The 12,260-nt window shown below is 37.3% G+C and overlaps 1 long non-coding RNA gene across 1 annotated transcript in view; it reads right to left on the minus strand.

Annotated features, from left to right (window-relative positions):
• Nucleotides 1–478: 478 nt before the first annotated feature.
• LOC119506992 overlaps nucleotides 479–12,260 on the minus strand; it is a 72,338-nt gene continuing 60,556 nt past the window's right edge. Inside the window, exon 3 of the long non-coding RNA XR_005211089.1 lies at nucleotides 479–528. This is a non-coding gene — a long non-coding RNA (uncharacterized LOC119506992). The remainder of the gene's footprint in view (nucleotides 529–12,260) is intronic.

Raw genomic sequence — 12,260 nt, forward strand, 5'->3', positions numbered from 1 at the left:
CAAGGTCACAGAAGGTCCAATTAAATTCCCTTGGGGAAGAATTGTCTAGAAGAATGACATAATTGCAACAGTGACTTTGGATCCTTGTTAGTGTCTGAGTTGTTTCCTGAGCCTATCAGGATGATAAATAGTGGGAGGAGGTGTTAGCCCAGGTTCTTGATGGGTCATTTGATTAGGACCTCAACCAGCATGGCCAGGTTTCGGTGAATGGTAAGCATTGCTGATAAAATTTAGTTAATCAGAAGCAAATAATCAAACCACTCTGAATATATGGCTGAAAGGGCTGTTCCTGGGGTCTTGTGAGAATTTGTTCCAGGTGTCTTAGAAGAATTTGGAGAGTATTTGTGAATTGTTCATCAACTTTTGAAGAAAAATCATTGAATAGCAGATTTGTGGTTCCTTACCTTAATTCTCACAACTTGGCCAGGAAGGACTCTATTGGGATGGAGGGGAGTAGATGGCTCTGCAGAAGGGGTGCTTGGAGGAATCTGCATGTGATTGGAGGACACGTTGCTATGCTGTATATTGCTGTAATTAAGCAGATTTGGACTTAGAACTCCCAAAGGTATTTTCCTCAATTACCAATACTCTTCTCAAATGCTAACCGAATGCAAGAGACACAAGAAGCAAAGTTCATGGTATTTTCAACTGTCCTCTAATATCTCTGAAAATAGTTACAAATATTATCTTTTATAATTCTGCCTGCCTAAGGTAGAATTAGCTAAAATATTGGTGTCATTTTGGTGAACATGAAATACCTTTTCCTGCCTACCAGGAAATACAAAGTCATGGATACCAATGAAAGCACAAGGAGGGTGACAGAGACTTGTTCTCCAAATCTCCCTTTTCCCCTTCTTCCCAAGTGAGAGCACCCATGCATTCTAGAGCTCAAAGCTGATTAATGCCTGGTATAACTTCTGTCCAATTATAAATATGGGGAAATTTCACAGGGCATCTTCCTGGAATCTTCCTTAAAATGCAGCCAGAACATGCCTCTTGTACCCTTCTTGTTCATTCCTCTTCCTCCTGCTTCTAGAATGGTGATGAGATGGTTGCTGCTGAACCAGACATCTAGAACCTAGCACTGACCTTGAAAATGGAGGTCGTGCACAGCAGAGCAGACACATAGAAGAGTCTGCCCATGAGAACTTCACAGAGCAGGAGTGGGGTTCTGGGCTGCTAAGTGAACTACGAAGTTCATGATCTGCTGTTTCAAGAGAGGATTTGCATTTGGATTCTGCAAAACTCATAATGATAACCATGTTCTGTACAATCAGGGATGTATTTTCATTTCTGATGCAATTGTTAATCTGCAGCCAAATTTACCTACTTTTTTCTTTGTAGCTTCTGAGTTTGGGTTGTTAAGGCTTTCTCCTTTCCAAGAGTTATTAAAAACAATTATGTATATTTTCCTCAAGAAGTGGTTGGTCTTTTTAAATATTTAAACATTTTGTTCATATGGAATGAATAGAGTTGGAGTTGCTTATATGGCAGAGTACTATTAGTAGCAGTGTATTATTTATACTGAAGTTAATTTTAATGATCTTCAAGAAAGCATTTTTAGTACCCATACACCCTCATTCACAACTATTACAGCCATATTTCCTGTGCTCAGAAGGACATGAAATTATATATCACAGAAGTAACTCAGTCAGTAAACCTATGAAAAACGTTCATTTGTTTATTAGCAATGCTAATAAAATGGTTTGCCTTATAAATTAATCAAAATAAAAAACACTGCTGGCTTGGGTATGATGAAACAGGTATCCTCTCAGCCTGATAGTGGGAGTGTGAATTACTCTCTGGAAAGCAATTTGGCAATATCTTACAGATACCTTGTAAAAGTTTATTCTCTCTCATCTACTATTTTCACTTTAGGAAATTTACCTTACAGAAAAAGTTTGATTTTTCAACACAATAGTTCATCTTAGAATTAATCTTTGTAGTGAAATATTTCTTTTAGAATCTGAACATCTCTCAAAAGAAAAATTGATTATATTATGGCACACTTATAACAGGGTTATTCCACAGTTACTACAATGATGTTTCTGAAAAATGTTTAATAAAACGGAGCAATGGTTACAATATAATGAGTACAAAAATAGCATATATTCTTTAATCTTAAACAAAGAAAAATTACTTGAAGGAAATGTATCATATTAATCAGTTATCTCCTTGGGAGGCAGATTCATGGTTACTTTTTTCTGCTTTATATCTTTCTGTATTTTCAAATTTTCAACAGACCATGGATTTTTATTGTAATTATAAAGGAGGATCACAAATATAAATGACTCTGGGCTCCAGATGGAACAAAACAAGAAGTAGCAATACTTATAAAAAGTTGGCTTAACCAAGATTTTTCCTCTCTGGATCTGCTACATGTAATACTATCACTGTTTTGCTGCCAAATCCAGAATTATCTCTCTCATTAATAACTTGATGAATACAAAATAAGATATAAACCAATTATAAGAACTCATTACTGCCTAATAGACATAAAAATAACATTAACACAGAAATGCATCTATTTGTGTACTGACAATCTTAATGATCAAACTGCCTGGTAAATGAAGATCCTGTAATTTAAATGTACCATATCAGGAAATCTCACTAGAAACTTAACCACTTTGTCATCTGGCAATATGGACTCCTGCTTGGTTACTCACTAATAATTGTTAAAGCTTATTGAACAAAGGCTGATTTTGCCACAAGGGGTCTGAAACTTCAGAAACTCAAGAAGGGAGAAATCTTGGCACTCTGGAATAAACTGGCTTGATGGCCTCAGTTAAGGGCAGTACAACCTTGGATTGAATAACGTTCTTTTGGCATGGGAGTATAGACTAAAAGAACATTTTATTCTGATTAATACCAAATTTCAATTTGCTATGAAATCCTAGCAAATTTATCTAAATGACCCTGTAGTGTGCTCAAAGATTTAACTACAAAAGCATTCCTTGCAGCAATATTTATAATGATGAAAATAGAAAATTTAACGTCTACCAATTGAGCTTTAGCTACATAAATTGTTTCAATATAACGAAATCTTGTGCCATTATTAAAAAAGATGTTGTCCAAGAATATTTAAGGAAATGGGAAAATATTAATAGCATATCATTAAATGAAAACATGGTTATCAGATTGAAATCTGTTCATTTATATGAACATGCATAAAAACAAATTTTTGCAATGAAATATCATCTCCAGGTAACAGCATTAGAGCTAATTTTATTTTCTTGATGTCCTAAATTTCTTCCCACGAAAATATGACACTAATGTCTTCCCACTTTCCTTGCCCATGAATCCATTAAAGAAATTATATTAATGATAAAGACATACATTAATATATATTAGAGCATTGTAGCTGAAGCTAAAACTCAATAATTCTGAAATATTTACTTAAACAAGTGGGGACATAATGTGATTTTAAAATTAGCAACAGTTTTTCTGTTGGTGGTAGTATATCCTCCTCTACAGCAGGGTAGAGAAAACCAGCCCTTATTGGTACTTTTGGTGATGCAAAGGCAAAAACTTACTGGTGTGAGAAGGAGTTGAATTGAGATTAGGAACAGTTAAATTGCTCTGCAAGATACTGCAAAGGTTTTTCATCACGTGCATTGAATTGTTGAATTGTCCTTCTGAGTTTTTGTCCATTGAGAGGTGAATACAGGACAGGGGTGGGGGTTGAGAAATGATGGGGGGGGGGGTGGAGAGAAAGAAAGTTTCTTTCTCTTTCCTGTTAGTCTGGTCCAGAGGGTGGTAGGGTAGTTATCTCAGAGGTTTGCGAGAGTGTAGAACACAATCAAAGGCATTATCAGCTAGAGAGATGATCAGAAACTTTCCTGTATGTTCTTGGCCTTCCACTTTCCAAGAGCTTCCAAACTCCTTTGAAATGTAAGATACATTATAACTACAAACAAGGTAGGATGTGTTCTTTAATAAAGAATATTAACAAGCTAAGCCCTGAAGATACAGAAGTCATCTGGAAGATTAACATTCACTTAGATTTAGAGGGCAGGGAAGAAAATTATTTTGAGTCCCTCTCCTTCCTCATCATCTGACCTCATCTCCTGTATCTGGTAGGAATGCACTTAGCTCCAAGTAATAGAAAAATACAACAGAGAGTCAGTAAAGCAACACAGACATGTCTTATGCCATGGAACAGCAGGGCAGCTGTAAGCACCAGACTAAGTATTCGATGAAGTCATCAAAGACTCAGTCTCTTCCTTCTCCACTCTGCCATCCACAGCATGCTAGGGTTTTGTTTGTGTGTTTGCTGCCTCAGGAGTGCAAGGTGACTGCCAGCTCCAGATATTATATTTGCACTCCAAGATAGAATACAAGGAAAAGAAGCAAATATATCTGTCTTTTAGTAAGAAAGCAAAAAGTTTCCCAGACCCACCATCCTTATGAATAGAAACTTCCTATTAGATCTGTGACATGGTTGCCCCTGGCTGAAAGAGGGGCTGAGAAAGTGAGTATTTCACTTTTCCAGGCTTTTACTGAAGGTGGGTCAGTGATAGGAGGTTAGGAGTGGCCCTTTGTGGCAACTCTCACTTCTCCTCATGACTTTGACATTTACTTGATAGTGTTTTTATCATTTCTAGTTGTTCCTTTGGTTGCTCTCCACAATTGTTATAGAATGTGTCTATTTTTCCATTTTTTCTGGTAGGTATAGGCATATAGACAAATAAAACTTAGGTAACTTAGAATCTTCAAAACACAATAACAAACTTAATGACAGTATAGTAAATCAGAAAGTATTAAAGGGCAGACAAAACCTCTAGACAAGATAACATCAAAAATACTTCTTTCTGCCCATGGTCATGGAGAGTTGGTGGGAAGGACACTGCCTGATCCCCACAGTGTGGCCAATACAATCTTTTAAGATGGTCTCTGCTTCTTTTATTTTACCTGAGAATACTAAGAAGGTACAGCTACTAGAGAGGAGTGCTAGTGCTGGAAACAACAAATAACCAAGGAGCAGTCTGTATTAGTGTTTCTGCATGATAATATAATGATATGTCATTATTATCCCCCTAACAAGCCTTTCTGAACATTTTTTCCTAATTGCATATTCATAAACTTTTAATACACACATACACACTATATGTTTCTATACTTTATGTATATCTGTATTTTATACATAAAAAGAGTAAGTTTTTTTGCTCCAAAGAACCAAGTTTTACCTCCTTCAGGACAGTAGCCCCCATCTGAAAATGCTTGGTCTATATCAAGAACACGTCTTATTGGGGAGGGCTGAATGGACAGAATTAAGGAAAATATTTGACTTGACCCTCAGTGGATGAAAAGGGCTTCATGTGCAGAGACAGAAGGAAATGCGTTATAGGTTATGGGAATGCAGGAATAAAGCTGAAGAGGTAGGAGATTGTTAGGCCTGAATAAAGCTGAAGAGGTAGGAGATCGTCAGGCCTGTATCAGGGGATGAAGAAGGGAGCAACTTGGAGTCACAGATTTCAATTGGTAATAATGAGAAACAATCCTCAAACATGTATTATTTCTAAGACTGTACACTAAGGAATCTCAATGTTGGGCTCTAGTATGAATGTTAACAAATGGAGAATTCACTAAGGGAAGGCAAAATACCCAGGAATTGGGTGATAGTTTCCACTTTGACTGGTGTCTACATCTCTATTATTTGCTTCTCAAACCCACAGCTTCCAAGTTAGAATAAAAGAGTTCTACCTAAATCATCTTTCTAGAACATTAAGAATCCCTCTAAATTCCTACCATGCAGGAAAAATTTAACTTATACAGATAAACTGATGGCTGGATACCTACCGAAGCAGCACTTCAGTAAAAAAATAACTGAGTAAGAAAAGACTGTATGAATTATCAACTTCTCCCCTGTGCTTCTTACTGCAAGGAAAAAACCTAGAAGCTTAGGCATGAAAAAAAGTTGCTCAGTGTTTTACTTTTCTTCAAAAATGGTCATAATTAATTTTGTTGACAAAAATATGCAAGAGGTTAAAGAGGAACAGCTCCATGTTGGAGAGAAGACAAACCCATTCTTGCCTAATACACTGGAGAAATGTGCCCAGAACCATTCACCCATGTGAAAGCAATCTTTCTAGTGCCTCCAAGGTCAGTAAGACCTCTGGTTAAAAACAAACTAATACCAAAGCCAGATAAATACTACAATAAAAGAAAATTGCAGACCAATTCCTCTAATGAATACAGAAGCAAAAATCCTCAACAAAGTACTTGCAAATCCAATCCAATAACACATCAAAAGAATTATACACCATAATCATCTCCATTGACACAGAAAAGGCATTGGCAAAACCCAGCATCCTTTCTAGATAAAAACACTTCAAAAGACAGGAATAGAAGGAAGCTTCCTTAACATGATTAAGGGCATATATGAAAAACCCAGAGCAAATATAGGAATCAATGGTGAAAGACTGACAGCTTTCCCCCTAAGATCTGGAATAAGACAAGGATGCCTACTGTCACTACTGTTATTCAACATTGTGCCAGAAGTTCTAGCAAGAGCAGTTAGGCAAGTAAAAGAAATAAAAGGCATCCAAATTGGAAAGGAAGAAGTAAAACTTTCACTATTTGCAGATGATATGATCCCATATATATATAAAGTCCCAAAAAATATACAACTAAGCTACTAGAGTAAATAAATGAGTTCAGCAAAGTGGTGGGATACAAGATCAATGTGCAAAATTCGGTAGTGTTACAAAACACTAGTAATGAGCAATCTGAGGAGGAAATCAAGAAAATTCCATTCAATAGCAACCAAAAGAATCAAATATCTGGGAATAAATTTAACCAAGGATTTAAAGGACGTGTACACAGAAAACTACAAAACATTGCTTAAAGAAATCAAAGAGGACCTAAATAGGTGGGAAGATAATCCATGTTCATGAACTGGAAGATTAAATATTGTTAAGATGTCAATTCTACGCAATTGATACACAGATTCAGCAAAATCCCATCAAAATTTCAACAGTCTACTTTGCATAAATGGAAAAGCCAATTATCAAATTTATTTGGAAGAATAAGGGGCCCCTAATTAGCCAAAAACAACCTGAAAAAGAAGAACAAGGATGAAGGACTCACAATTCCAGATTTTAAAGTATATTACAAAGCTACAGTGGTCAAAACAGCATGGTACTGGCATAAAGATAGATGTACTGACCAATGGAATTGAATTGAGAATTCAGAAATAGACCCTCATATTTAAGGCCAATTGACATTTGACAAGGCTTCCAAGTCCACCCAACAGGGACAGAATAGTCTCTTCAACAAATGGTGCAGGGAGAACTGGGTATTCATATTCAAAAGATTGAAAGAAGTCCTCTACCTCACAACCTACACAAAAATTAACTTAAAATGGATCAAAGTCCTAAGTATAAGAACCAGGACCATAAAACTCCTCAGAAGAAAATGTAGGGGAAGCCTCTTCATGATCTTGTGGTAACCAATGGTTTCTTAGACTTTACATCCAAAGCACAAGCAACCATAAGGGAAAAAAATAGATAAATGGGACCTCCTTAAAATTAACAACTTCTGCACTTCAAATGACTTTAAGAAAGTAGAAAAGGTAGACTATGCAATGGGAGAAAATATTTGGAAACCACATATCCGATAAGGGTTTAATATGCAGAATACATAAAGAAATCCTACAACAATAATAAAAAGACATACAATTAAAAAATGGGCAAATACTTAAAAAGACAGTTATCCAAAAAGAAAATACAAATAACTTAAAAGCACATGTAAAGATGCTCAACACCACTAGCTATTAGGGAAATGCAAATCAAAACCACAATGAGGTAACATTTCATACCTACTAGAATGGCCAATATTGAAAAAAAAAAAAAAGAAAGAAAGAAAACTACAAGTGTTGGAGAGGATGTGGAGAAATCGGAACACTCATTCATTGCTGGTGGCAATGTAAAATGGTGCAGTTACTGTGGAAGACAGTTCAGTGGTTCCTCAGGATGCTTAGAGTTGCCTTACAACACAGCATTCCCACTACCTGGGATATACCCTGAAGAACTGAAAGCAGGGATGTGAACAGACATTTGCACACTGAAGTTCATAACAGCATTATTCGCTATTGCCAAAAGAAGGAAACAATCCAAGTGTCCATCAACCAATGAATGTATAACCAAAATATGGTATATACATACAATGGAATATTACTTAGCAGTAAGAAGGAATGAAGTCCTGAGCATGTGACAACATGGATGAACCTGGAGGACATTGTGTTGAGTGAAATAAGCCAGACACAAAAGGACAAATATTGTAAGATCTCATGAATATGAAGTATAATAAGCAAACACATAATGTTAGAATCTAGACTATAGGTTACCAGGAGACAGAGTAGGGTAGAGAATGAGGAGTTGATACTTCATTTGTGCAGAATTTCTATTTATGTTGATTGTAAATGTTTGGAAATGGCTAGGGTTAAAGGTAGCACATTACTGTAAGTATAATTAACAGTGCTGAGTTATTTGCATGAATGTGAATGAAAATGGTGGTTTTAGGTTGTGTATGTTACTAGAAGGAAAGCTAGAGGATAAAACACGGGAATCGTCTTTTATTTCCACCAGTGTATTATGCTTCTTAGTTTTTCCTTAAACTGGAGAGGACATGTTCAGCCATTGACTCAGATTCACACCATCCTTTTGCCTTAACACCTCCACCAAGTTTCTTGAAGATAAGTCATAGGAAGGGAGTGGTGAGGTGTTAGGACATTTTGGGTGATGGTGGAAAGTTCCACAGTGATTCAAAACAGAGCACCCATGAAGTCAAGTAGAAGCCAGGACTTGTATCCAGTGTTTGTGGGCTGTACCATGGAGGATAAGGTGAGCCTCCAAAGCTGAAGCAATGAGTTACCAAATACAGACTGAGTTTTCATTCCTTCTAAATCCCTGTGAGCTCTGGAGTTACGTACCCCCCAAAAACATGTTTTGATGGGGTTACTTCAGTTAAGTGTGGCCCAACTGGATAGGATGGGTCTTAATCCTATTACTGGAGGCCTTATACAGAAAACCACAGAGAGAGGAGCCCCTGGGGGCAGAGGAGAAGACACCACCATGTTTATTGCCATATGTCAGAGGAACCAAGGACCAAGGATCATGGCAACAGCCCAAGAACACCACAGTCTTTGGGGAGAAAGCACCCCTTGCTGATGCCTTGATTTTGGACTTCTCCTAGCTTCAAAATTGTGAATCAATAAATTCCTGTTGTTTAAGTCAACCCTCTGCATGGTGTTTGTTTTAGCAACTAGGAAACTAAAGTAGTATCCAAAAAAAAAATATTGCTGAATAAATAAGTACACATGCAGGAGATTACAGTAACAGTTCATTACTATTATCCTTATTATGCTTTGTACTATCTTCTTTTATCAGTGAGGTCAGTCAGTTGGGTCTAAGCTTTATTTTATTTTATTTTTATTATTATCTTTTTTCTAAGCTTTACTTTACAAGATAAAATGGATAGGAAAATTGAGTAAACAATGTTGGTTTCAATCAGATGAAGCACAAAGCCCAGAGGACATCATTAGCGCCTAGAAGTCCACACGTAGGGGATAAGGGGGTCCTCCAAGGCTGCAGCACCGAGTTACCAAACAGCCCCAGTTTTCATTCCTTCTAAATCCCCTGTGAGCTCAGAACTCCCCTTCTGCTGCTGATCCAAAACTGTCTTAATTCACATCTAATTTTTCCATCAGGAAATAATTGGTCTCAGTTTATTTTTAATCACTTTATTTATTTACGTGTTTCCTGCAAGACTGAAGCATTGATTCCCAAGAGATCATGTTAAATCGTATCAATAAACCACAACGAGCTTGTATCAAAGTGTCATTTCTTTTCCTTAACCTGGGTTAGGAGATGCTGGAGCAGGTAGTCCTTTGCTGAAATCTGTGCTCTCCCCTACCTAAGACTTTGAAGGTGATAGGAAGGCACCTTTACTTATAAATTATGAACAAGCTCAAGCACTTCAGTAACCCAGATGACATGCCAAGCAAATACAGCAAACTGAGAACTTTGTGGGGAGTCTAGACACCTAAAGTCGTATCTGAAAGTATCTGTAGAGTCCATACTACAGCCAGAATATGTGGGAGAGGCAGCCAGAGGCAAGGGTCATGCAAAGGATTATGCCCCTTTTTTAGTGATGGGGGCAAATTGGAACAAGCTGTTTTCCAGGTGGCCTCACCTTTCATTTACTTTCAGCAGCTTTGAGTTCCAGATGGACAGACATGGACAGCAAAAGGCAGCCAGAGGGCCCACTGCTTAATCGCAAGGCTAATTTGGGCCTTTCAGATACGTTTGCTGACCAACTCAAATGTGATCTTATTTCTTCCTTTCTCTAGACCCCAATGTCACACAAAGGCAAGCAGTTCTGCCTTCCAGACAACACACAGGCCGGAGTAGTCCCGCCTCACTTCAAACACCTCCCAGTCTCTCCATTGCTACAGAATAAAGCACAGTCTTTAACTCTCCAGGGAAGTCCCTAGCAGAATCACTTAAGGAACTTTCCTGAAGGCACAAGCGCTCAGGCCTGGCGTAAATGTTCTCCCCTCCCACCTAAGCTGATAATCCCTCGGAATCTCACCTATGGCTCCAACACCAGAGTTCAGTAGAATCAGCTGGAGAGCTTTTGAAAACTAAAGATTTCTGTGTCCCACATCAGACCTACTGGATCAAAGTACAGAGGTGAGGGTAAAGGGTAGGGGAAGGAAATGGGAATCTACTGTTTTTAAATGCTCCACCGGGATTTTAATAAAACTCTTCAATTAACATATATTTGAGAACCATTTCTCCAAAAACCCCAAAACGTTCCCCCTAAGGACCACACATATCTGAATCATCTGAGAAGCTTTTAAACAATTTTGATGCCCATGCTCCACTCTAGACTTGGGTTTCTCAACCTCAGCATTCCTGAATGACAGCTGGATAAGTCTTTGTTGTGGGGAGCTGTCCCTGACTCGTATCCCCTAGGTGGCCTAGCAGTTACCCCTCGTCCCCCAAGAAACAATGTCTGCAGACATTGCCAAATGTTCCTTGGGAGTTAAAACTGCCACGTCTGTTCTCCCCAAATCTGGTGGTAGTGCCTAGACATCTTAAGTTTCCAGTCATTTAACAGGCAGTCTCTATTACATCTATCCTTGCCCTTATCATCGCTGGTCACTTTGGTTGATGGTTCATGTTCAATATACACTTTGCACATAGCATTTCAAGAAGATACCAAATCCATACTCCAAGCAGTTCAGTTGGCCAATATATATTATAGTACATGTTCATGGCCAAGATTTGCATTTGCACTGATGTAAAGAAACAATTCACAAAAGGAAATGGACAACTAATAATGAGGTTAGTAATTTTTCAAAAAGCAAATTAAAAGAACCAAGTCCATTTTTTTTCTTTACCAAAACGGATTCATTCATCAACTATCCTGTGTCTATGATGTGCTAGCTGCTGAGGAATGCAGACATGATTCTTGCCATTTTGGAGCTTATTTTACAGAAGGAGAGAGAAACAACAGGCAAAGTTTATACCTCAATAAGACAATTTCCATAGTTTAAAGTGCCATGAAAGAAACAAAAGAGGGTGCCTTGGTTGAAAATATAAGCTACTTGAGAGCATCATAGAAAGACAGGGTAGAAGTGACATTTGAGCATGAAACTGGTGTCATCACACACTGCTGGTGGCATGAAAACTGGTGCAGCCTTTTAGGAAAGCAATTTATCAATATGTGTCAAGGGTTATAGTAAGTTTCATTTTATCCAATCACTTAAAAAATATGGAACATTTCTGAAATTATAACTTGTCAATAGCACTGCTGGGACAATATACCAAGGAAATTTCCCCATCCTGTAAAATATCCAAATAGTACCAAAAAATCACAATATTTCCCAAAATTATAGATACTGAATTGTCCAACGAAAGTTGCATAAATTCTGAAATATCTACTAAAAATGTGGAGAATGCTTAAAATATGTTTAAAAAAAAGCCCTAACATACAGAATTCTTAAGATATGATCTAAAGAAAAATAAATAGATTGCAAACTGTGCAAACACAATGATTGTATGTAGGACTAGACATGTAAGGAATACTGAGAGAGGATTCAGAAAAATAGTAACAATGATTGTGGAGCAGATAGCTTTCATTGGAGATGTTTTTCTTTTTTCTGTTTCCCAAGTTGTCTGATTGTGGTAACTTTTAAAACAAATTATTAAAATAATACTTTGGACTTCTGATCATGACTCTGCTAAAATTTT

The sequence above is a fragment of the Choloepus didactylus genome, chromosome 1 (assembly GCF_015220235.1).
Source record: "Choloepus didactylus isolate mChoDid1 chromosome 1, mChoDid1.pri, whole genome shotgun sequence".
Classification (NCBI taxonomy): domain Eukaryota; kingdom Metazoa; phylum Chordata; class Mammalia; order Pilosa; family Megalonychidae; genus Choloepus; species Choloepus didactylus.